General features: G+C 39.4%; 1 pseudogene across 1 annotated transcript in view; it reads left to right on the forward strand.

Moving 5' to 3' along the window:
• The first annotated feature begins 287 nt into the window (after positions 1-287).
• The window catches only part of LOC307196561 (elongation factor 1-alpha 1-like), a 50,690-nt pseudogene continuing 26,897 nt past the window's right edge, over positions 288-24,080 (forward strand). Inside the window, exon 1 of the transcript in view lies at positions 288-355. The product of the transcript in view is annotated as an elongation factor 1-alpha 1-like (transcript). The remainder of the gene's footprint in view (positions 356-24,080) is intronic.

Genomic DNA, 24,080 nt, shown 5'->3' on the forward strand with positions numbered 1-24,080 from the left:
TTATATTTTCTAAGTCTTTGTTAAAAACTTCTTATAACTTCTCTTGCTATACCTCCATTCTTTTCCAGAGTTCTTGGATCATCTTTACAATCATTACTCTGAACGCTTTCTCAGGTATATTGCTTTCTCCATTTCGCTTAGTTGTTCTTCTGAGGTTTTATTTTGTTCCACTTTCTGAAACATATTCCTTTGCTGTCTCATTTTGTCTAAATTTCTATTTGTATTTTTATGTATATGGAAGGTTAGTTATGTTTCTTGTCCTTGGAGAAGTGGCCCTCTTGTAGGGGATGTCCTATGTGTCCCAGCAGTTCACTCCCCTCTCGTCATCCAAGGGCCAGGTTCCAGCTGGTCCCAGGTAGGTTCTCACCTGTGTTTGCAGACTCATTTCTGCAGGCTGTGGGATCATAATTTTCTTGCTTCTGGTGTCTGCCCCCCTGGTGTGTGAGGCTGGTCTAGAGGCTTGTTCAGGCGTCCTGGTGTGAGGGTGCTGGTGCCTGCCCAGTGGTGGCTGGAGCTAGGTCTTGACCCTCTTGTGGACCGGGTCCTGTTAAGTGGTGCTTCTAGAGGTGGCTGTGGGCTCGTAAGTCTTCAGGCAGCCTGTCTGCTGATGGGTGGGACTGTTCTCTCCCTGTTGATTGTTTGGCCTGAAGCATCTCAGCACTGGAGCCTTCAGGCTGTTGGGTGGGGTCAGGTCCTTGTGCAAAATGTAGGCCTCCGGGACAGCTCATGCTGATAAATATTCCCTGATAACTCTGTAAGCAGTGTCCTTTCCCCATTGTGAGCCACAGCTACCCCCTGCCGCCTCAGGAGACCCTGCAAGACCAGCAGGTAGGTCTGGCCTATGTCCCTATGAAGTCACTGCTTTTTCCCTGGGGACTGGTACATGCTAGAACTTGTGTGTACCCTGCAAGAGTGGAGTGTCTGTTTCCCCCAGTCCCGTGGAGCACCTGCAACCAAGTCTTGCTGGCCTTCAAAGCCAGATGCTCTGAAGGCTTCTCCTCCCAATGCCAGAACCCCAAGTTGGGGATCCTGACGTGGGACTCAGAACTCAGTCCTGTGGGAGAACTTCTATGATATAATTATCCTCCAGTTTTGGGTCACTGACCCATGTGTTACGAGATTTGATTATATTGTCATTGTACCCCTCCTACCGTCTCATTGTGGTTTCTTCATCATCTTTGGGTATAGAGTATCTTGTTTGTTAGGTTCCAGTCTTTTTTAACGATGGTTGTAGAGCAGTTGTGGTTTTGTTATGCTCATGAGGGGAGGTGAGCTCAAGGTTCTTCTACTCTGTCATCTTCTCTAGAATTCTAGTGTGGGTTTTTGAGAGCTTGTCTGATGAGTGAAAATGCAGGAACACTGGGTAGATGGACCTTTGACTGTATTAGGGGATCCCTAGCTTTCTCTACATTAGTATCCTTTAGAGGATAAGCGTTTCATTTTTTCATGTTCTTGCCAATATTTGGTAATGTCAGACTTTCACACTGTGCCAGCTTTTGCCAGTCCAATGATGGGAAAGCTATTGTGTGCGTTTATTTTACAATTCCCTGATTACTAGGAAGATGGAACACCTTTGCCTATGTTCACCTTTGTCCTCTGAAATTCCTTATGTTTTTCCCTTTCACCCACCTAGTTGTTTGTCTTCCTCTCATCAATTTGTAGAGAACTTGTTATATTCGACCTCTGATAGTTTATGTGGTTACCTTCAAAGGGAGGCACAGTTGTAGCTCACTGTTCTCTCCCTGAAAGGGAGTTCAAACCCAGCAGTACCACTTATCTATAACATAGCAATGATAGACCCACTTTTCAGGGGTGGTAATTGTAAAAACTCCTTAGAAGAGTGCTTGACAATAATAGATACTTGATGAGTACTGAGTTCTTTACCATCATCCTACAACCAACACTTCCATGCCACAGTATTTAATATTGCAGATATTTTTGCAATGAGAATATTCTTAGAACTTCATACCATTAGTCACAAGCCATAGATAATGGACTCTTTGAGTTTTTTTAATCACCTGAAACAATTCCTCTACTAATTCATTACCTCATCCTGAGAGCAGGTGTGAAGCAATGGTTTGTATGTGATGGAGGCATCGATGACTTTGGATTGGTTGAATTTTACATTCAATTCATTTGATATTCAGACAAGGATGTGATGCATATTCAGAAGAGTAGCAAGGCAACATATTTCAAAGCTTTCATATACAAATGTATATTTAATATAATGTATATTAACTTTTTTTCTAACTAAATTACTGATTTCCCATTAAACATAATGTTCAACTAGTTTCCCAGTGAGAATGAAGCAGAAATGTGTCCACAGGGCATAGCCAAATGTTCCAAAACTCAGTGTGGGGGAGTGGGGTCCTACCAAGATCTTTATACCTTCAAGCGTGTTACCTTTTTTTTTTTCCTTCTCTCTGGGAGGCTTGAGAATACACAGCAGCAATTCTGCAGTTGACTTTTGTTGCTGGAATAAAATGAACTTCTAGAGATGGAAGAAGCAACAGGGGTGACAGGAGGGAGATGCTAACACATCTAGTTTCCTGGGGTCCTCAGCTCCAGTCCTCAGTTCATTCACTCACTCATCAAATATTTATCCAGTCTCCTCCTTTGTGTCAGATGACACTCCAAGTGTTGGAAACAGCTGGACAGAAGACAGACAATCTCAGAGCTTACAGTATAGTGGCTAGTGTGTGTGGGGGGGGGTGGGGGGAGGTGAGAGATGTGGGGGAAAAAGCACTGAATAAGAGCACTTAGATGATTTCAGGTTGGTGAGAGCCATGAGGATATGAAATACGATGAAGAGGTAGAGAGGGTGATGGGGGAGGCTTCACTGCAGAAGTGATTGTGGCCTGAGGAATGACAAGGAGATCCCCAGGTAGACATCTGAGGGAGACTTCTCTTCATAGAAGGAGCACTGTGACAAGATATCTGAAGGAAGAAAGAGTGTGGAAATTTCTAAATAACAGAAATGAAGTCAGTGACCAGAATACAGTGAATATGTGCAAGCGTTGGGTAAATAAAGTCAGAGAGTAGCCAGGGCTGTACCGTACAGGGGCCTGTAGGCAATAGGAAGAAGGTTGGATTTTATTCTAGGCAAAATTGAAAGCTGTTAGAAGATTTAGATCAGAACAGAGAGATAATGTTATCTACAGTTTTAAAATGTCACTCTGACCGTTAAAAATCCACCAAAATGGCTATGATTACAGGCTGACAATACTAAGTGTTGATGGGGATATGGAAAAACTGCAGCTGTCATATGCTGCCAGTGGCGGTACAGATTGGCATGACCACTCAGGAACTCTGTTTGGTGATTTCTACTAAAGCTAAGTCAGCAAGTCCATTTTTGACAGATACACCAAATAGAAATGCATAGATACGTTCACCAAAAGAGACATTTGCTAGAATGTTCATAGGAATAGTACTCATAAGAGTCAAAAAGTAAAAATTACCCAAATGCCTATCAACAATACAATGGATAAAACAGGTGTGGTAGATTCTCACAGTGGAATACTATAGCACCATGAGAAACAACTACATACAAACACAAGCAACAGTATGGATGAATTTCATGGATGAATCTCAGATAAAATGTACAACAAAAGAAAACAGAAAAAAGATCATACTACTTGGTTGCATTTACATAAATTTCGAAAACAGGAAAAATTATGCTGTTGAAAGTCAGAACAGTGGTTTCCCTTGGGGCAGGGGTAATAAGTAACTTGTGGGAACATGACAGTGATGTTTCCGTGCTGATCATCTCCCTTTCTTGATTTCGATGCCGGTGGCATGGGAGTGTCTGTGAAGCTTCAAGGAGCTATTCACTTATGAGCTCTCTTCTAAAATGTAGGTTATAAAAATTCAAAGAAAGTTCACTCTGGATGCTGTATGAAGAACTGGTCCTGAGGGGTGAGATGGCAAGAGGAGAAACGTGGCCCCAGTTAGGAGGCTACTGAAGTAGACCAAGGAAGAGGTGATGTGGCAGGTGTAGCCTGATGACAGTGGACATGCACACATGGAGACACATTTGGGATACATTAGAGGGATTACATTTGGGATACATTTGGGATACATTAGAGTTCTTCATATCAATCTATCTTAAATCAAATTCACAACATCAGAGGTTCTGAATAGAACCGAAGGTTTGGCTATGACTTGTGTAGAGTAGTGAGCACCCTCCTACACACGGGGCAGTAACCAACATTTTTCAACCCTTACAACTTAACGACTTGTGTTTCACACAGCCATCACAGCAACCCCATCCACCTACCAGCACCAGTTGACTTGGCTCAGGACAGCTCCCCTCTAGAGACGTCCTGCCCACAAATCACCTAGTTTAATCTCACATCCAGTGTTCAGATCTCTTCAGAGTCCTGCAGGAGTTGACTCAGCTTAGGCTTGAGGGAACTCATTCCCTCCAAGGCAGCCCATTACAAGCTGAAGCAAGTCACTGCTTCCTAACAGGAAGGGGAGATCTCAGCCACGTAGGGATTCTTGTTCCACCCTTTGGGTCCATAGAAAGAAGAACCCAGTCTTCTACATTGCGACGCATCCAGTGTTGTCAAAGATCCTGCAACATTCCTTCTCTCCAGACCTAGTACCTGCAGCCAGAGGATTCAGCAGGCCTCACAGCCACTCCGTTGCTGGCCTCTCAGACATGGAGGACACGGGAACTTCATCCCTGACATTCTAAATGTTAGGCTTGTGTTAAAATCACCTGTGGTCTCATTGGGCTTGTAAGTGTTTTGATTTGCTTTTCCACATTCATTCATTCTGACATTACTGTGCACTAAGACACTAATCTTTTTTTTTCCACATTTCTAGCCTCTAAGCCGTATTTTCTGCACTTGTGCTTAGGCATGTTCCTTATTGTAAGTGAAGGGTCTTAGGTTTATCCTTAGTCAATGTCATCTCATAACAATGGTTGGTGAAAGAGGTCATTTATCTGGGAGGCAAAACATCTGGGCTCCCTTCTCAGCCCTCTTGCTAATTAGCTGAGAGTTATGGCAAATTTGGGGGCAAGGGCTGCCCCCCAGGAACTGTCAGTGTTGAGTGAAACTTTGAGCTGAATTATTTAATTTGAAAAAAGTATGTATCATAGCGATACCCTATCAAGTTGGCAAAGACTTCACAGTGACTATTTTCAGTGTCACGCTTCCTGTGGGAAGGCAAAGCAAATGTCTCCATGGACACAATTAGTGAAGAACTTAAAGGTCCATTGCCCTCTGGCCCATTGATCCTAAGAATCTATGCTAAGCTAATCATCAGGGAAGTGGACAGAGATATTTGGGTAAAGATGACTACTTCATTTTGACCCCTGATAGCTACAAACTGGAAATAATCTAGATGTACAACCAAAGCAGGAAAGCTAAAGTATAGAGCATCCACTCGATAAAGTGATCATTCATAGATCATATTTCAGATAATGTGGGCGAATATTGTTACTAAGTTAAAAAAAGTTAGGGATTAAAATGCATGTATTATATGGTCTCAATTATATCCATAGAAAGACAATGAAATGTTAATAATTATCTTTAACTTGTGAGGTTATGGGTGAATTTTTCTCCCTCACAATATTCAGGAATTTCTATGTTCTCTCAAGCCAGTATTGCTTCTACAATATAAAAAGGGTTTTTAAAATTTAAGAAAAATGTTTTTAATACAGTCAGCTCACAGAAGGATTACTATACCAGCTTCCTCAAGACCTCTCTTTCTGACCCTTTACTCCCTTCTAATTTGCCTGCATAATAATGCCTGCCCCTCTGTTAACACTTTCTTTATGCCTTAGTGTTTTTCCATTCAAAAATATCCAAGAGCTTCTATATACCAACTCCAAATAATAAAGTCTCAGTATTTCAGTCGGGGAGTTAAGACCCTCTATCATAATGAGTTGGTTTCTCTGTGACTAGAGAGATTAAGGGTTTTGCAACTTTGTAATTTTCTCAGTGTCTAATATGTTAGGCACATCGTTAGCACTTTTAAAACAATCAAACTTCAACTGGAAAGCAAATATATTCCCCTGTTTTGGAATTTGAGGGAGGAATTTGGGGTCCAGTTTTAGGCAACTAAGAATTCAGAAGCAATTAAGCGTAGTGTGGAAGGTAGGATTATGGGATAGCATGCACCAATAAAGTCTTTCAACAGATGGCCACTGTCGACAGCTACAGAGGCAAATGAGAAGGAGTGTGTCTCAGGCTAAGCGGGATAAGCGATGTGAGATGGCTGAGGAGGGAAAAATGTGGGTAGCCAGACAGGATTCACCACGCGAGCAAAGGCAGAAATGGGTTCACACGAGGGCCATTAAACATGTGATACACTCTCACTGAAGACGTCCGAGGAATCTCATTCCAGGATGTGTTAAATGAAAGGAAAGCCAGTGAACACCACAGACTGGTATCAGTGCAGCTCATCCCAGACCCAGAAGCAGGAACTAAGTGACACTTGAATGACTTCTGGTCAAGGCCTCCGAGAAAAATGAGTTTCCTTGACTTTCACTCTGAGTAAATTCATCTCCCCACTGGTTGAGCCCAGAGCAAGTCAACAGGATCCTGTGAGTCTCCATGATTCAGGTGCTCCAAGCTCAACTGGTCTGACAGTTGCAGTTTTTAGTGACTGCTGCCATGTGTTCGGGCTGCAGATTTAAGGTGAACATTACAGGATCTATGAACTTTAAACAGCCAGACCTTCCTTAGAAGAAATCTGAGCCGTGCATGTTAAGATGAGCATGTTTTCAGTTTAAAAGATTAATACTCACTTTAAATATTGTCATCTATTTCCTGTAGCTCTCCTCCCTAAAACCAGCACGCACGCACGCACACACACACACACACACACACACACACACACACTCTCTTTGGCTGTTAAAGTAAATGTTAGTACACCAAAAATAGTCCCTCCCAGCTATCTCCCCATGTACATTTTTTCAGGGGTGGTCTATTTTTTCCCTCTTTTTTGAATTCTTACTACGGTCATGATTCACTTGGGCGTTTTATTTTAGTAAGAAAGGACTTCCCCCTTCTACCCCCAGATCATTCTCTTCCCCACCTGCTACCCTCTCTGTGGCCTCCACATTAAGCCAAAGTCACCACACTCACAGATTCTTGCCTCAAAGGGGAAAAGGTTTTCTTCTGACAAACTCGCTTATGGGAATCTCTGATTTTCTAACTGTATGCTATTTATACTTAGCCCTTCAATGAATGTTTGGGAAACCAGCTGTATCGTAAACACCAAGCCAGATCCTGACTTGCTAAACTTGGATTAAATGGAAGCTATTATCATTTTTAGAAGCTGACACCAGGACGATCTGCCCTCCTCTCCCTCCACTCCCCAATCCCCAGAATTTGAAAAAGATTCATTTCTGGATTAAACGAATTTACTCTTACTTGTACTGATCAAGAGGTAAAATTAAGAAAATATCTTTCGAGATTCTATCTCAGATATTGGACACAGACTTTCTGTCATAGGGAAAATCCTTTGTATTCTAAGTTAATCACTAAATAGGTGTTGCCTGTAAGCGTTAATTATACATCATGGTCCATTTCTGGGAACCCTGCCTCCCAGGTAATGATCATTAAGCTAAAAATATCTCTGGTCAGCTCACAGGAGACATCCTGACCAGGCCCACCTGTGAATGCCTACAGGACAGGAGAAGTTAACACATCCCCTCTGGAGGCTGACCTGGAATTGTTTGACTTTACTCCCTCTCCTTTTTGTATAAAAGAAGCGTGAATTCTAACTCAGGCAAGGTGGTTCTTTGGGGTACCAGTCTGCACCATCTTCTCAGTCAGCTGGTTTCCAGATAAAGTCCCTGTTTCTTGCCCAAACAACACACAGCTTGATTTATTGGCCTGTCTACAGTACTACAAGTTTGGACTCGGTAAAAAAAAAAAAAAAAAAGTTTAAGGAACCTCCATTCCATTTTCCATAGTGGCTGTAATTTACGTTCTCACCAACAGTGTAAGAGGGTTCCTTTTTTCCACACCTTCTCCAGCATATATTATTTGTCTAAATTTTAATTATGGAAATTCTTAACGTTGTGAGGTGATACCTCATTGTAGTTTTGATTTGCATTTCTCATAATTATCAATGGTGAGCATCTTTTCATGTGCATTGTGGCCATGTGTATGTCTTCTTTGGAGAAATAACTATTAGATCTTCTCATTTTTTGATTCGGTTGTTTTTCCATTTCAGAAGAATGAGCTGGAGATTAGTGCCTCGTCTGTCGCATCGTTTGCAAATATTTTCTGCCATTCTGTGGATTCTCTTTTCATTTTAACTATGATTTCCTTTGCCATGCAAAAGTTCATGAGTTGACTAGGTCACATTTGTTTATTTTTGCTTTTATTTTTATTGCCTTGGGAGACTGACCTAAGAAAACAGTGCTAAGATTTCTGTCAGAATATTTTGTCTATGTTTTCCTCTGGGAGTTTTATGGTGTGATGTTTCCAATTTAAGTACTTAAACAATTGTGAGTTCCCTTTTTCGTATGGTGTGTGGAGGGGTGAGGAGGTTGTCCTAATTTCAGTGATTTACATGTAGCTGACCAACTTTCCCAACACCACTGGCTGAAGAGACCGGCTTTTCCCCATTGTATGCTCTTGCTTCCTTTGTTGGAAATTAATTGACCATAGGTGTGTGGGTTTATTGCTGGCCTCTCTGTTCTGTTCCATTGATCCATAGGTCTATTTTTTATGCCAGTGCAACGTTATTTTAATTACTGTAGCTTTGCAGTGTTGTCTGAAGTCTGGGCAGGTTATGCCTCCTGCTTTGTTCTTTGTCCTCAGGATTGCTTTGGCAATTCTAACTCATTTATGGTTCTGTATAAATTTTAGTCTTACTGGTTCTAGTTATGTGAAAAATGTCATGGATAATTTGATAGAGAGTACATTAAATCTGTAGATTTCCTGGCCATTTTAACAATATTAATGCTTCCAATAAAAGAGCAGGTGATATTCTTCCATTTCTTTGAATCTTTTTCAGATTCCTTTATTAATGTTTCATAGTTCTCAGCATATAAGTCTTTCACTTCCTTGGTCACGTTGAATTCTAAGTACTTTATTTTGATATGATTTTTTAAAATTTCATTTCAATTTTTTTCAAAATTTATTGTGGTACAATATGCATAACATAACATTTATCATCTTAATCATTTTTTAAGATTTTTATTTTATATTAGAATAGTGTTTATTTACAATATTGTGTTCCACATGTAGAGCCAAGTGATTTACATATATATATAAAAATATATATATATATTCTTTTTCAGATTTTTTTTCCATATAAGACACACAGAGTACTGAGAACAGTTCCCTGGTATACAGTAGCTCTTTGTTGATTATCTATTTTGTATATCGTAGTGTGTATATGTTATACCCAAACTCCTAATTCAACCCTACCCATCTCCTTTCCCTTTGGTAACCATAAGTCTCTTTACTCAGTCTGTGAGTCTGTTCCTGTTTTGTAAATAAGTTCATTTAATTTTTAAGGACCCTCCTTACTGTTCTCCTTGATGGGTATGCCAATTTACATTGCCACCAACCGTATAGGAGGGTTCCTTTTTCTCCACACCCTGTCCAACATTTCTTATTTGTAGATATTTTAATTATGGAAATTCTGATCATTGTGAGGTGATTCCTTATTGTAGGTTTGATTTGCATTTTTCTAATTATTGATTTTGAGAATCTTCTCATGTGCTTTTGGGCCATCTGTATGTCTTCTTTGGAAAAATGTCTATTAAGATCTTCTGCCCATTTTTTCATTGGGTAGTTAGTGTTTTTGCTATTGATGTGAATGAGGTATTTGTATATTTTGGGTTAGTGCCTTGTCAGTTGCATCATTAGCAAATATTTTCTGCCATTTGGTGGTTTGTCTTTCCATTTTGTTTGTGGTTTCCTTTGTTGTGCAAGGATGCAGAAGTTTGATTATGTCCTCTTTTTTTTTTTTTTGCTTTTCTATTTCCTCTGGAGAATGACCTAAGAAAACCACAGTATAATTTCTGTAAGGGAATGTTTTGCCTATGTTTTTCTCTAGGAGTTTTTTGGTGTGAGGTCTCCTATTTAAGACCTTATGCCAATTTGAGTTGCCTTTTGTGTATGGGGGAGAGGTGTGTCATAATTTCAATGATTTATATGCAGCTGTCAAACTTTCCCAACACCATTTGCTGAAGATACTTTTCCCCATTGTATATTCTTGCTTTCTTTGTCAAAGATTAATTGACCGTAGCTGTGTGGGTTTGTTACTGGACTGTCTATTCTGTTCCATTCATCCATAGTTGTATTTTTGTGCCAGTACCTCATTGGTTTGAATACTGTTGCTTTGTAGTACTGTCTGAAGTCTGGGAGAGTTATGCCTCCCACTTTGTTCTTTGTCCTCAGGATTGCTTGGGCGATTCTGGGTCATTCATGGTTGCATATAAATTTTAGGCTTATTGATTCTAGTTCTGTGAAAAATGTCATGGGTAATTCGATAGGGATTGCATTAAACCTGTAGATTGCTTTGGGTAGTATGACTATTTTGAAAATATGAATGCTTTTATTCCAGAAGCATGGGATATCTTTGCATCATCTTCAATTTCCTTTATTAATGTTTTATGGTTCTCAGCATATAAGTTTTTGACCTCCTTTGTGAGGTTGGTTCCTAAGTATTTTATTCATTTTGATGCAATATTTTTGTATTTTATTTTACTTTTTGCAGATTTCTTTATTGTGGTATTACAGTATGCATAATATAACATTTATGATCTTAATTTTTAAAATTTTTATTGGAGTAGTTGATTTACAGTATTGTGTTGGATTCGGTTGTACAGCAAAGTGACTTACTTACAATTATGTCTCTTCGTTTTCAGATTCTTTTCCCATATAGTTTATACAGAGTATTACGTTGAGTTCCCTATGCCATATATTAGGTACTTGTTGAATATGCCTTATGTATACAGTAGCGTGTATATGTTAATTGCAAACTCCTAACTTACCTATCCCCACCACCTTTCCTCTTTGGTAACCATAAATTTGTTTTCTCAGTCTCTGAGTCTGTTTCTGTTTTGTAAATAAGTTCATTTAATTTTTAAGGACCCTCCTTACTGTTCTCCATAGTGGCTGTACCACTGTGCATTCCCATTAACATCATAGGAGGGTTCCTTTTTCTCCACACCCTGTCCAGCATTTCTTATTTGTAGACATTTGAATTATGGAAATTCTGATCCTTGTGGTGGTACCTCATTAGTTTGCGTTTTGTTAATTATTGATGTTGAGCATCTTTTCATGTGCTTTTTGGCCATCTGTCTTATTTGGAGAAACGTGGATCTTCTGCCCATTTTTTAATTGGGTTGTTAGTGTTTTCGATATTGATGTGAATGAGCTGTTTGTATATTTTGGAGATTAGCGCCTTGTCAATCATATCGTTTGCAAATATTTTCTGCCATTCTGTGGGTTGTCTTTTCATTTTGTTAATGGTTTCCTTTGCTGTTCCAAAGGTCATAAGTTTGATTAGGTCCCATTTGTTTATTTTTGATTCTCTTTCTATTGCCTTGGGAGACTGAACTCAGAAAACAATGGTACCATTTCTGTCAGAATGTTTTGCCTACATTTTTCTCTAGGAGTTTTATTGTGTGATGTCTCCTATTTAAGTCCTTAAGCCATTTTGAGTTCCTTTTTCTGTATGGTGTGTGGGTGGTTTCTAATTTCAGTGATTTACATGCAGCTCTCCAACTTTCCCAACACCACTTGCTGAAGAGGCTATCTTTTCCCCGTTGTATGTTTGTGCTTTTTTGTTGGAAGATTAATTGACTATAGCTGTGTGCTTTTGTTACTGGGCTCTCTATTCTGCTCCGTTAATCCATAGGTCTGTTTTTGTGCCAGTACCTCACTGTTTTGAATACTGTTGCTTTATATAGTGTTATCTGAAGTCTGGGAGGGTTATGCCTCCTGCTTTGTTCTTTGTCCTCAGGATTGCTTGGGCGATTCTAGGTCATTCATGGTTGCATATAAATTTTAGGCTTAATGGTTCTAGTTCTGTGAAAAATGTCATGGGTAATTTGATATGGACTGCAATAAATCTTTAGATTGCTTTTAGTTGTATGGCCATTTTAACCGTATTAAAGCTTCCAGTCATAGAGCATGAAATATCTTTGCATTTCTTTGAATTATCTTCAATTTCCTTTATTAATGTTTCATAGTTCTCAGTATATAAGTCTTTCACCTATGTGTTCATGTTTATTTTGAAGTATTTATTTTTATGTGTTTTTATCAAATTTCTGGATTGTGGTAAAATATGCATAACATAACATTTTCCAATCATTTTTTAATTTTTATTTTATATTGGAGTAGAGTTGATTTACAATGTTTTGTTTTCAGTTGTACAGCAGAGTGATTTACTCATACATAAGCATATGTCTATTCTTTTTCTGGGTCTTTATCCATATAGGTTAGTACAGTATATTAAGTTGAATCCCTGTTGTATACAGTAGGTCCTTGTTGATTTTCCATCTTGTATATAGTAGTGTGTGTATGTTAATCCTAAACTCCTTATTTATCCCTACCCACCACCTTTCTCCATTTTTTAACCATAAGTTTGTTTTCTTAGTTTTTGAGTTTGTGATTCTATTTGGTTTTCATAAATAAAGTTCTTGTAATTTTTAAGGAACATCCATACTCTTCTCCACATTAGCTGTACCAAGTACATTCCCAGTGACAGTGTTGAAGGGTTCCTTTTTCCCCACACCCTCTCCAGCATTTATTTGCAGACATTTTAATTATGGAAATTCTGATCATTGTGAGGTGATTCCGCATTGTAGTTGTGATTTGCATTTCTCTAATAACTGTCAATGTTGAGCATCTTTTCATGTGCTCCTTGGCCATCATTATATCTTCTTTGGTATAATGTCTTTAGATCTTCTGCCCATTTTTTGATTGCATTGTTAGTGTTTTGATATTGAAGTGAATGATCTGTTCGTATATTTTTCAAATTAATCCCTTTTCAGGCTCATCATTTGCAAATATTTTCTCTCAATCTGTAGCTTGTCTTTTCATTTTGTTTATGGTTTCCTTTGCTGTACAAAATTTGATAAGTTCCATTAGGTCTTATTTATTTTCGCTTTTATTTCTATTGCCTGGGAGACTGAACTAAGAAAACAATGGTATGATTTATGTTAGAGAATATTCTGCCTATGTTTTCCTCTAGGAGTTTTATAGTATCTCGTCTTACATAGGTTTTCAATACATTTTGAGGTGTTTTTTTTTAAGAACATTAGAGAATGTTCTAATTTCATATTTCTGCATGTAGCTGTCCAAGGTTCCCAGCACTACTTATTGAAGGAAGAGACTGTGTTTTCTCCATTGTATATTTTTGCCTCATTTGCATAGAGTATTGACCATAGATGTGTGTGTTAATTTCTGGGCTTCCTATCCTGTTCCAGTGATCTATAATTTTGTTTTTGTGCCAGTACCATACTCTTTCGATTACTTTGACTTCATAGTATAGTCTGAAGTCATGGAGCCTGATTCCTCCAGCTCTGTTCTTCTTAAGATTCCTTTGGCTATTTGGGGTTTTTGGGGTCTCCATACAAATCTTAAAGTGTTTTGTCCTTGATCTGCAAAAAATGCCATGGAAATTTGGTAGGGACTGCACTGAGTCATTTGATTGTTTTGGCTAGTATAGACGTTTTGACAATATTTATTCTTCCAATCCAGAAACATTGTATACCTTTCCATCTATTTGTGTCATCTTTGATTTCTTTTATCTGCATCTTATGATATTTGGAGTACCTGTGTTTTGCCTCCTTAGGTACATTTATTCGTAGATATTTTATTCTTTTTGATGCGATGGTAAATGAGATTGGCTCCTTAATTTCTCTTTCTGATCTTTTGTTGTTAGTGTATAGAAATGCAACAGATTTCTGTGTATTAATTTTGTCTCCTGCAACTATAACAAATTCATTAATGAGCTCTAGTAGTTTTCTGATAGCATCGTTACAATTTTCTATGTATATATCATGTCATATGCAAACAGTGACGTTTTTATTCTTTTCCAATTTGGATTCCTTTTATTTCTTTTACTTTTCTGATTGCCATGGCTAGGGCTTCCAAATTATGTTGAATAAAAACGGCAAGAGTGGACATCCTTGTCTTTTTCCTGATCTTAGAGGAAATGCTCTCAGCTTTTCACCATTGAGTATGATGTTAGCTGTGGGTGTCATATATGGCCTTTATTATGTTGAGGTGAGTTCCCTCTATGCCCACTTTCTGGGGAGTTTTTATCATAAATGGGCATCAAATTTTGTCAAAAGCTTTTTCTACATCAATTGAGATGATCATATGGTTTTTATTCAATTTGTTAATGTGGTATATCAGACTGGTTGATTTGCAGATATTGAAAAATCCTTGCATCCCTGTGATAAATGCCACTTAATCATGATGTATGATCCTTTTAACGTATCGTTGGATTCATTTTGCTAGTATTTCATTGAGGATTTTTGCATCTGTGTTCATCAGTGATATTGGCCTGTAATTTTCTGTCTTTTCTTTCTTTCTCTCTTTCTCTCTCTCTCTCTTTCTCTCTCTTTCTCTTTCTCTTTCTCTCTCTTTCTCTTTCTCTCTTTCTCTCTTTCTCTCTCTCTCCCTCCCTCCCTCTCTCCCTCCCTCCCTCCCTCCCTCTCTCCCTCTCTCCCTCTCTCCCTCTCTCCCTCTCTCCCTCTCTCCCCCTCTCCCTCGCGCTCTCTCGCTCGCGCTCTCTCCCTCATTCTCTCTCGCTCGCTCTCTCTCTCTCTCGCTCTCTCTCGCGCTCTCGCTCTCTCGCTCTCTCTCCCTCTCTCTCCCTCTCTCTCCCTCTCCCCCTCCCTCCCTCTCCTCACTCCCTCCCTCCCTTCCTTCCTCACTCCCTCCCTCCCTTCCTTCCTCACTCCCTTCCTCCCTTCCTCCCTCCCTCCCTTTCTCCCTTCCTTGTATCTTTGTCTGGTTTTGGTATCAGGCTGATGGTGGCCACATAGAATGAGTTTGGAAGTATTCCTCTCTCTACAATTTTTGGAATAGTTTCAGAAGGACAGGTGTTAACTCTTCTCTAAATGTTTGGTAAAATTTACCTGTGAAGCCATCTGGTCCTGAACTTTTGTTTGTTGGGAGTATTAAATCACAGATTCAATTTCAGTACTTGTGATTGGTTGGTTCATATTTTCTATTTCTTCCCAGTTGAGTTTGGGAGATTGTACCTTTCTATGAATTTGTCCATTACTTCTAGTTTGTCCATTTTATTGGCATATAGTTGCTTGTAGTAGTCTTATGATCCTTCAAATTTCTGTGGTGTCAGTTGTAACTTCTCCTTTTTCATTTCTAATTTTACTGATTTGAGCCCTCTTGCTTTTGTTCTTAATGAGTCTGGCTAAAGGTTTATCAATTTTGTTTATATTTTCAAAGAACCAGCTTTTAGTTTCATTGATCTTTTCTGTTGTTTTCTTAGTCTCTATTTCATTTATTTCTGATCTGATCTTTATGATTTCTTTCCTTCTACTAATTTTGGGTTTTGTTTGTTTTCTTTGTCTAGTTGCTTTTGGTGTAAGGTTAGTTTTGAGAGTTTACTTGTTTCCAGAGGTAAGCTTGTATTGCTATGAACTTCCTTCTTAGAACTGCTTTTGCTGCGTCCCATAGATTTTGGATTGATGTGTTTTCATTTTCACTAGTCTCTAGGTATTTTTATTCCCTCTTTGATTTCTTCAGTGATCCATTGGTTGTTTAGTATCGTATTGTTTAGGCCCCGTGTGTTTGTGTTTTTTTGCAGTTTATTTCTTATATTTGATTTCTAACCTATAGTGTTGTGGTCAGAAATGATGCTTGATGATTTCAGTTTTTTAAAAATTTACATAGGCTTGCTTTGTGGCCCAGCATGTGATCTACTCTGGAGAATTGTCCACATGCATTTGAAAAGAATATGAATTCTGCTTTCAGATAGGATGCTCTATAAATAACAATTAAGTGCGTCTGGTCTAATGTGTCATTTAAGACCTGTTTCCTTATTGATCTGTCCTGTCTGGATGATCTGTCCTGTCTGGATGATCTGTCCTTTGATGTAAGTGGGGTGTTAAAGTCCCCCACTATTATTGTGTTACTGTCAATTTTTTCTTTTGTGTCTGTTAGCATTTGTTTTATATATTGAGGTATTCCTATGTTGGGTGCATATATATTTACAACGGTTAAATCTTCTTGGATTGATCCCTTGATCATTATATAGTGTCCTTCTTTGTCTCTTGTAACAGTCTTTATTTTAAAGTCTATTCTGTCTGATAGGAGTATTGTTTCTCTACCTTTCTTTGATTTCCATTTGCATGGAACAGATTTTCCCATCCACAAACTTTCATTCTGTATGTGTCCCTAGATCGGAAGTGGGACTCTTGTAGACAGCATACATATGGGTCTTGTTTTTGTATCTATTCAGCCAGTCTGTATCTTTTGGTTGGAGCATTTAATCCATTTATATTTAAGGTAATTACCAGTATATACGTTCTTATTGCTATTTTGTTAGTTGTTTTGGATTTTTCTGTAGGACTTTTTTCTTCCCTTCCTCTTTAGTTATCTTCTCTTGTGATTTGATGACTGTCTTTTGTGTTGTTTGGACTCCTTTTTCTTTTTGGTGTATGTATCTATTGTAGATTCTTGGTTTGTGGTTAACATGTGGTTTGGAAATAGCAGTTGATATATATACAAGATTTTTAAAGTTGCTGTCCTCTTAATTTCAAATTCATTTCCAATATCCTGCATTTGTACTCTCCTCTCCTCAGGGTTGCTAGTTTTGAGATCATATTTGCATGTGGATCATTTTCTACCTTTACTGTATATTTGTCTTTACCTGTGAGCTTTCCCCTTTCATAATTGATGTTTCTAGTTGTGCCTTTTCTGTTCCTCCTAGAGAAGTTCCTTTATCATTTGTTGTAAAGCTGGTTTGGTGGTTCTGAATTCTTTTAGTTTTTGCTTGTCTGTAAAGCTTTTGATTTCTCCATCAAATCAGAAGGAGAGCCTCACTGGGTTGGGTATTCTTGGTTGTAGGCTTTTCTCTTTTATCACTTCATATATGTCGTGCCACTCCCTTCTTGCCTGCAGAATTTCTGCTGAAACATCAGTTGATGACCTTATGTGGATTCCGTTGTGTGTTATTTGTTGCTTTACCATTGTTGCTCTTAATATTTTCTCTTTGTCTTTAATTTCTGTCAATTTGATTACTATGTGTCTCAGCGTGTTCCTCCTTAGGTTCATCCTATATGAACTCTTTGTGCTTCTTGGACTTGGGTGTCTGTTTCCTTTCTCATGTTAGGGAAGTTTTCAGCTATCCTCTCCATATATTTTCTCAAGGCTTTCTATCTCTGCTCCTTTTGGGACCTATGTAATGCAAATGCTGGTGCATTTAATGTTGTCCTAGAAGTTTCTTAAATGGTTGTCATTTATTTTCATTCTTTTTACTTTGTTCTGTTCTGTGGCAGTGATTTCCACCATTCTGTCTTCCCGCTGACTTACCTGTTCTTCTGCCTCATTTATTCTGCTATTGATTCCTTCTAGTGTATTTTTCCATTTCGGTTATTGTATTCTCCATCTGTTCTTTATATGCTATAGCTTTTCATTAAATATTTCTTGTATCTTCTTGGTCTGTGCCTTCATTCTTTTTCTGAGATCTTGGATTATCTTTACTATCATTACTCTGAATTCTTTTTCAGATAGATTGCCTATCTCCACTTTACTTAGTTGTTCTGGGGTTTTATCTTTTTTCTTCATCTGGAGTATATTCCTCTGCCATCTCATTTTGTCTAACTTCCTGTGTTTGTGGTCACACAGGCCGCAGGATTGTAGTTCCTCTTGCTTCTCATGTTGCACCCTGGTGGGTGAGGCTGGTCTAAGAGGCTTGTGCAGGCTTCCTGTTGGGAGGGACTGGTGCTGCCCACTGGTGGGTGGAGCTGGGTCTTGTCCTTCTGGTTGGCAAGACCATGTCAAGAGGTGTGTTTAGAGGTGGCTGGGGACTCAGGAAGACTTTAAACGTCCTGTTTGCTGATGGGTGGGGCTGTGTTCTTGCTCTGTTGGTTGTTTGGCCTCAGGTGTCCTGGCACTGGAGCCTATGGGCTCTTGGGTTGGGTCAAGTCTTGGCATCAAAATGGCAGCCTCCAGGACAGCTCACACCAATGAGTACTCCCCTGTACCTCTGCCACCACTGTCTTTGTGTACACAGTGAGCCCTATGCCTCCCCAGGAGACCCGCCAAGTCCAGAAGGTAGGTCTGGTCCAGTCTTCTATGAAGTCACTACTTTTTCCTCTGGGTTCTGATATGCACTGTACCTTGAGTGTGCCCCCCTGAAGTGGAGTCTCTGTTTCCCCAAGTCCTGTGGAGCTCCTGTGATCAAGCCCTGCGGGCCTTCAAAGACAGATGCTCTGTGTCTCCTCTTGATGCTAGACCCTTAGAATGGGGAGCTTGATGTGGGGCTCAGAATTCTCACTCCTATGGGAGAACCTCTGTGATATAATTATTTTCCAGTTTGTGGGTCACCAACCTGGCAGGTATGGGATTTGATTGTATTACAGATTCGGTCCTCCAACTGTCTCATTGTGGCTTCCTTTTCTTTGGAAGTAGAATAATTTTTTGGTAGGTTCCAGTCTTTTTGTCGATGGTTGTTCAGCAGTTAGTCGTGATTTTGGTGTTTTCAAGAGAGGTGAACTCAGGTCCTTCTACTCTGCCAATTTGTCCTTGGACATCCTTCTTAATGTGATTTTAAAAGGGATCCAATTTCGTCATGGTGTATGATCTTTTTTACATGCTGTTGGATTTGACTTGCTAATATTTTGCTGAAAATTTTTGCATCTATATTCATCAAAGATAGTGGCCTGTATTTTTCTTTTTTAGGTGTTTGTCTGGTTTTGGTATCAGGGTGATAGTGGTTTCATAGAATATCTTTGACAGCATTTGCTCTTCTTTGGGAAGAGTTTAAGAAGGATTGGTAAAAGTTCTTCTTTTTATGTTTGGTAGAATTGCCCAGTGAAGCCATCTGGTCATGGACTTTTGATTGCAGGGAGTTTTTTTTTTATTACACATTATGTTTCACTTCTAGTGATCAGTATGTTCAAATTGTCTATTTCTTCCTGATTCAGTTTTGGTGGGCTGTGTGTTTCTAAAAACTTGTCCATACATTTCTTCTAGACTGTCCAGTTTACTGGCATATAATTGATCATAGTATTATTTTTTTTTAAATTTTCTGTGGTTGGTATCATTTGTAATTTTGCCTCTTTCATTTCTTATTTTGCTTATTTGGGTCCTCTCTCTTTTCTTCTTGGTGAGCCTGGCCAGAGGTTTTTCAATTTTGTTTACCCTTTCAAAGAACCAGCTCTTGGTTTTATTGATTTTTTTTCTATTCTTTTAATCTCTATTTTATATCCTCTCTGATTTTATTATTGCCTTTCTTCTGCTGACTTAAGGTTTTGTTTGTTCTTTTTCTAATTCTTTTAGGTGGTAGGTTAGGTTGTCTTATTTGAGATTTCTCTTGTTTCCTGAGGAAGGCCTGTATCAAGATGAACTTCCCTCTAAGAACTCTTGCATCCCATTGACTTTATATGGTTGTGTTTCATTGTTATTTGTCTCAAGATATTTTTAAATTTCCTCTTTGATTTCATCATTGACCCATTGGTTTTTTAGTAACATGTTGTTTAGTCTCTATGTAATCATTTATTATTCTTGATTCTTTTTCTGTGGTTGATTTCTAGTTTCATGCTGTTGTGGTCAGAAAAGATGCTTGAAATAACTTCCATTCTCTTACATTTGTTGAGGCTTTTTTGTGCCCTCATATGTGGTCAGTCCTAGAGAATGTTCCATGTGCACTTGAAAAGAATATGTATTCTGGGTTTTTTAAAAATGTAATGTCCTAAAAATTTCAATTAAGTCTTATTGTTGTATCATTTAGGCTCTCTGTTGCCTTATTTATTTTCTGTCTAGAAGATCTGTCCATTGATGTGAGTGGGGTGTTAATATCTCCTACAATTTTTGCATTCCTGTCAATTTCTCCCTTTATTTCTGTTAGTATTTGTTTTATGTATTTAGGTGCTCTTACATTGGGTGCATATATGTTGATGGGTATAATATCCTCTTGTATTGATCCTTTTATCATTATACAGTGTCCTTCTTGTCTTTCTTTATAGCCTTTGTATGAAAGTCTGTTTTCTGATATGAGTACTGTGACCCCTGCTTTCTTGTCATTTCCGTTTGCATGAAATATCTTTTTCCATCCCTTCAGTTTCCATCTATGTGTGTCCTTTGCCCTAAAATGAGTCTCCTGCAGCATATGTTAGGTTCTTGGGTTTTTTTAATCCAATCTGCCACTCTGTCTTTTGACTGGAGAACTTAGTCCATTAACATTTAAGGTAATTATTGATAGATATGTACTTGTTGCCATTTTAAACCTTGTCTTCCCATTGATTTTGAGTTTCTTCTACCTTTCTTTTTCCTTTTGTGGTTTGATGATTTTCTTTTGTACTATGCTTGTGTTCTCTTTTTGGGTTTTGTAAATCTGTTGTATGGTTTTGATTTGTGGTTACCCTGTTTTTCAAGTTTGTTAACCCCTTCTTATGTCTACTATTTTTTTTTTAAAGAAGATGTTGGGGGTAGGAATTTATTAATTAATTAATTTTTGCTGTGTTGGGTCTTCGTTTCTGTGCGAGGGCTTTCTCTGGTTGTGGCAAGCAGGGGCCACTCTTCATTGTGGTGTGCGGGCCTCTCACTATCGCGGCCTCTCTTGCTGCGGAGCACAGGCTCCAGACGCACAGGCTCAGTAGTTGTGGCTCACAGGCCCAGTTGCTCCACAGCATGTGGGATCCTCCCAGACCAGGGCTCGAGCCCGTGTCCCCTGCATTAGCAGGCAGATGCTCAACCACTGTGCCACCAGGGAAGCCCTGTCTACTTGTTTTGACTGATAGTCATATAGGCTCAAACATATTCCGGAAAAAAAAAAATCTACATTTTCTTACTCTCTTCCCCCACATTTTTTAATTTTGATGTCCTCTTTTACATCTTCATGTTTATCCTTTTGCTGTTATTGTGGTTATCATCACTTTCACAGAACTTAAAAAACATTTTTTTAAATCTGTTTACTGGCTCATTTAAGTGATTTACTTTCCAATTGTGATTTTTCTCTTTCCTATAGATTCTTGCCTCTTTTCTATTTAAAGAAGACCTTTCAATATTTCTCTTAGGGTATGTTTAGTATTGCTGTATTCTTTTAGTTTTTGTTTGTCTGAAAAATTCTTTATCTCTCCTATTTTAAATGATCTTGCTGGTACAGTATCCTAGGGTGCAGATTTTTGCCTTTCAGGACTTTGAATATATCTTGCCACTCCTGTCGTACAACGTTTCTGTAGAGAAATCAGCAGATTTCTGTAGAGAAACCCCCTTATGTGGGTTCCCTTGTAATGAGCTCTGTTTTTCTCTTGCTGCCTTTAGAATCCTCTCTTTATTCTTAACTTTTGCAATTTTAATTATAATGTCTTGGTGTAGGTCTGTTTGGATTCATCTTGTTTGGGTCCATCTGTTCTTCCTGTACCTGAATATCTGTTTCCTTCTTTATGTTTGGGAAGTTTTCAGCCATAATTTCTTCAAATACATTTTGATCCCCTTTTTTCTTTCTTCTCCTTCTGAGATCCCTATTATGCATAGATTGGCATGCTTTATATTATCCCATAGGCCTCTTATATTGCTTTCATTTTTTTTTCATTTGGCTTTCTGTCTGTTGTTCTGATTCGGTGATTTCCATTATTCTATGTTCTAGATCACTTATTCTTCTGCATTATTCAATCTGCTATTTATTGCCTTTAGCAGCACAGCTTTTGTCTCAGCAAAAGAGTTTTCTAATTTCTCTTGGTTACTCTTTATAGTTTCTATGCTCTTTTTTACAGTAATTTGTATTTCTGTCAAAAGCTCTTCCTAAATCCTTCAGTATTTTCATTATCTCCTTTTTGAACTCGATATCTATTATACTGAAGAGGTCTGTTTCATTGTTATTTCAGGAGAATTCTCCTGATTTTTTCATTGGGAGTGTTTCATCTGCTTCATTTTACTTATTTCTCTTACTCCGAGTTTAGAAGAAACAATTATCTACTCTGGTCTTGGAGGGCTATTTTTATGTGAGAGCATCCCTGTATAGCCTTTGTGGGTTTACTGTTTTGTCACAAGGGTTGTTTTTAGTACGGACACCTGCTGCATCTTCCCTGTGTGCTAGCCATTACCTCCATTACATCAGGTTGTGTGACTGGTGTTGTAGTGACCAGAGCTCTCACTGGATATTGAGTGGGACCTCCTCTTGGCTCTGCAGTTATCACTGCCCTGTCAGTTTCAGGGTGTGCTCCCTAGATATTGGAGTAGGAGCCCCCAGATCTGTTTCTAAGCTGCAATGTGAGGTAGGCAGGATTGTAGCACTCCTACTGGGTGAGGAGCCACTGAGTATTCCTCCACAGGAGCTGTCCACAGGGGAGTGTGCTCTGTGGTGTCACCTGTAGCCTGTTATGTGGGCTCACAAAGTCCCTTGATGTTGGTACTGCCCTCAGCCCTGCCTCCACTGTGGGAATTCAGGAAATCAGCCCTGGTGTCCCTCAGGTGCTGTGTTCAGAAGCCACCAGCATAGATCTGTGGGCACCAATCAACTGAAGTCAGGTATCAGGACCGTAGTAGTCGCACATCTGGACCCACCTAGGGAGCTATGGAAGTAGCCCAGACTACAGCCTTGCCACCGTGAACATGCACCCAAAAAGCCTACGAATGCTAAGGCTGGACCCATCCCAGCCCCGGGAGCACACTTTGTCCACTCAGATGTCCCACAGGAGCGGAGTTTACAAAGCCTGTGGCAGTGGCATAAGTCCTCGGATCATACAGCTGAGAAATAGGACTCAGATTTCAGCCCTGCTTCCTAAGTCATGCAGCCCCTGGGGCTCAACTCTGATTTCAGGCCCACCTCTGTGCTTGGGCAAACCACTGGCACGTGTGCACTCCCAGAGCTCATAGAGGTGGCACCCAGACACAGGCTGCTAAAGCAAACCCCACGCCTCCCTTCATGCTCCCCTTAACAACGGCGCTTCACTTCTATGGCAGGCCCCGGCTTCTTCCACACACACACACCCAGTCAGGGCACACACCACACTCCAGCCCCTTCAGGCTAGCTCTGAGCAGGCAACCCTAGTCCTCTCCCCAGGTCTGTTCTCTGAAACCCAGGTTTTAGCACCTAGCCCTAGCACATACCGAAAGGTGCGCATCTAGGCCCGGAGACTGCAGTGAGCTAGCAAGTATCCCCTGGGCCAGTCTGTCTCTGTTCTGCCTGCCACACACTGGCTGCTGCACCCTCTTCCTAGTTCTGAAACTCCATTCCTGTCCCGGCTGATCTCCTTGCCAGTGAAAGGGCTTCCCAAGATATGGAAACCTTTCCTCTTTTGCAGCTCCCTCCCAGGGGCTCAGGTCCTATCCCACTTCCTCCTTTTTTGTTGTTGCTGTTTCTTTCATCCTTCCCAGTTACGGGGAGATCTTTCCTACACTTCTGGGTGCCTGAGATCTTCTTTCAGTGTTCAGTAGGTATCCTGTAAGAAGTGTTCCACGTGTAGATGTATTTTTGATGTATTTGTGGGAGGGGGTGAGCTCCATGTCCTTCTGTTCTGCCATCTTGATTGGAGCCTTTAGTTTGCTTCTTTGTATGCTAGCATTTGTGTTTCTCTTGAATTTCTGTCTTTAAAGGTAGGTGAAACATTCCCCATCTCTAAAGAAAGTACTCTGATGTGCATTTTGGATAAGTGATCTGATTATAACCATGAACCCATGAGTTAGAAGATGATATTTTATTGTAATAATGTGTGGCCACAGTTAGGATCTCCACAGGAGGCTTAGGGGGTTATCTTGGGACCCTGTGCACCATTTACTGCTACCCTTGCTGTGTTCATTACATTGTTATGGTCTCCTGTGTCATTGGTATCTGGAAAACCCCAAGACCAAACTTGAGGGTTTATTTAGTATTTTCTGTTTGTCTTTTTGTTTCTTCATTTCATTTTGTTTGGTACTGTTTCTCCATTTATAGCCAAATCAATTTTGTGA

This window comes from Stenella coeruleoalba (assembly GCF_951394435.1).
Source record: "Stenella coeruleoalba genome assembly, chromosome: 13".
In the NCBI taxonomy this organism is placed as follows: Eukaryota; Metazoa; Chordata; class Mammalia; order Artiodactyla; family Delphinidae; genus Stenella; species Stenella coeruleoalba.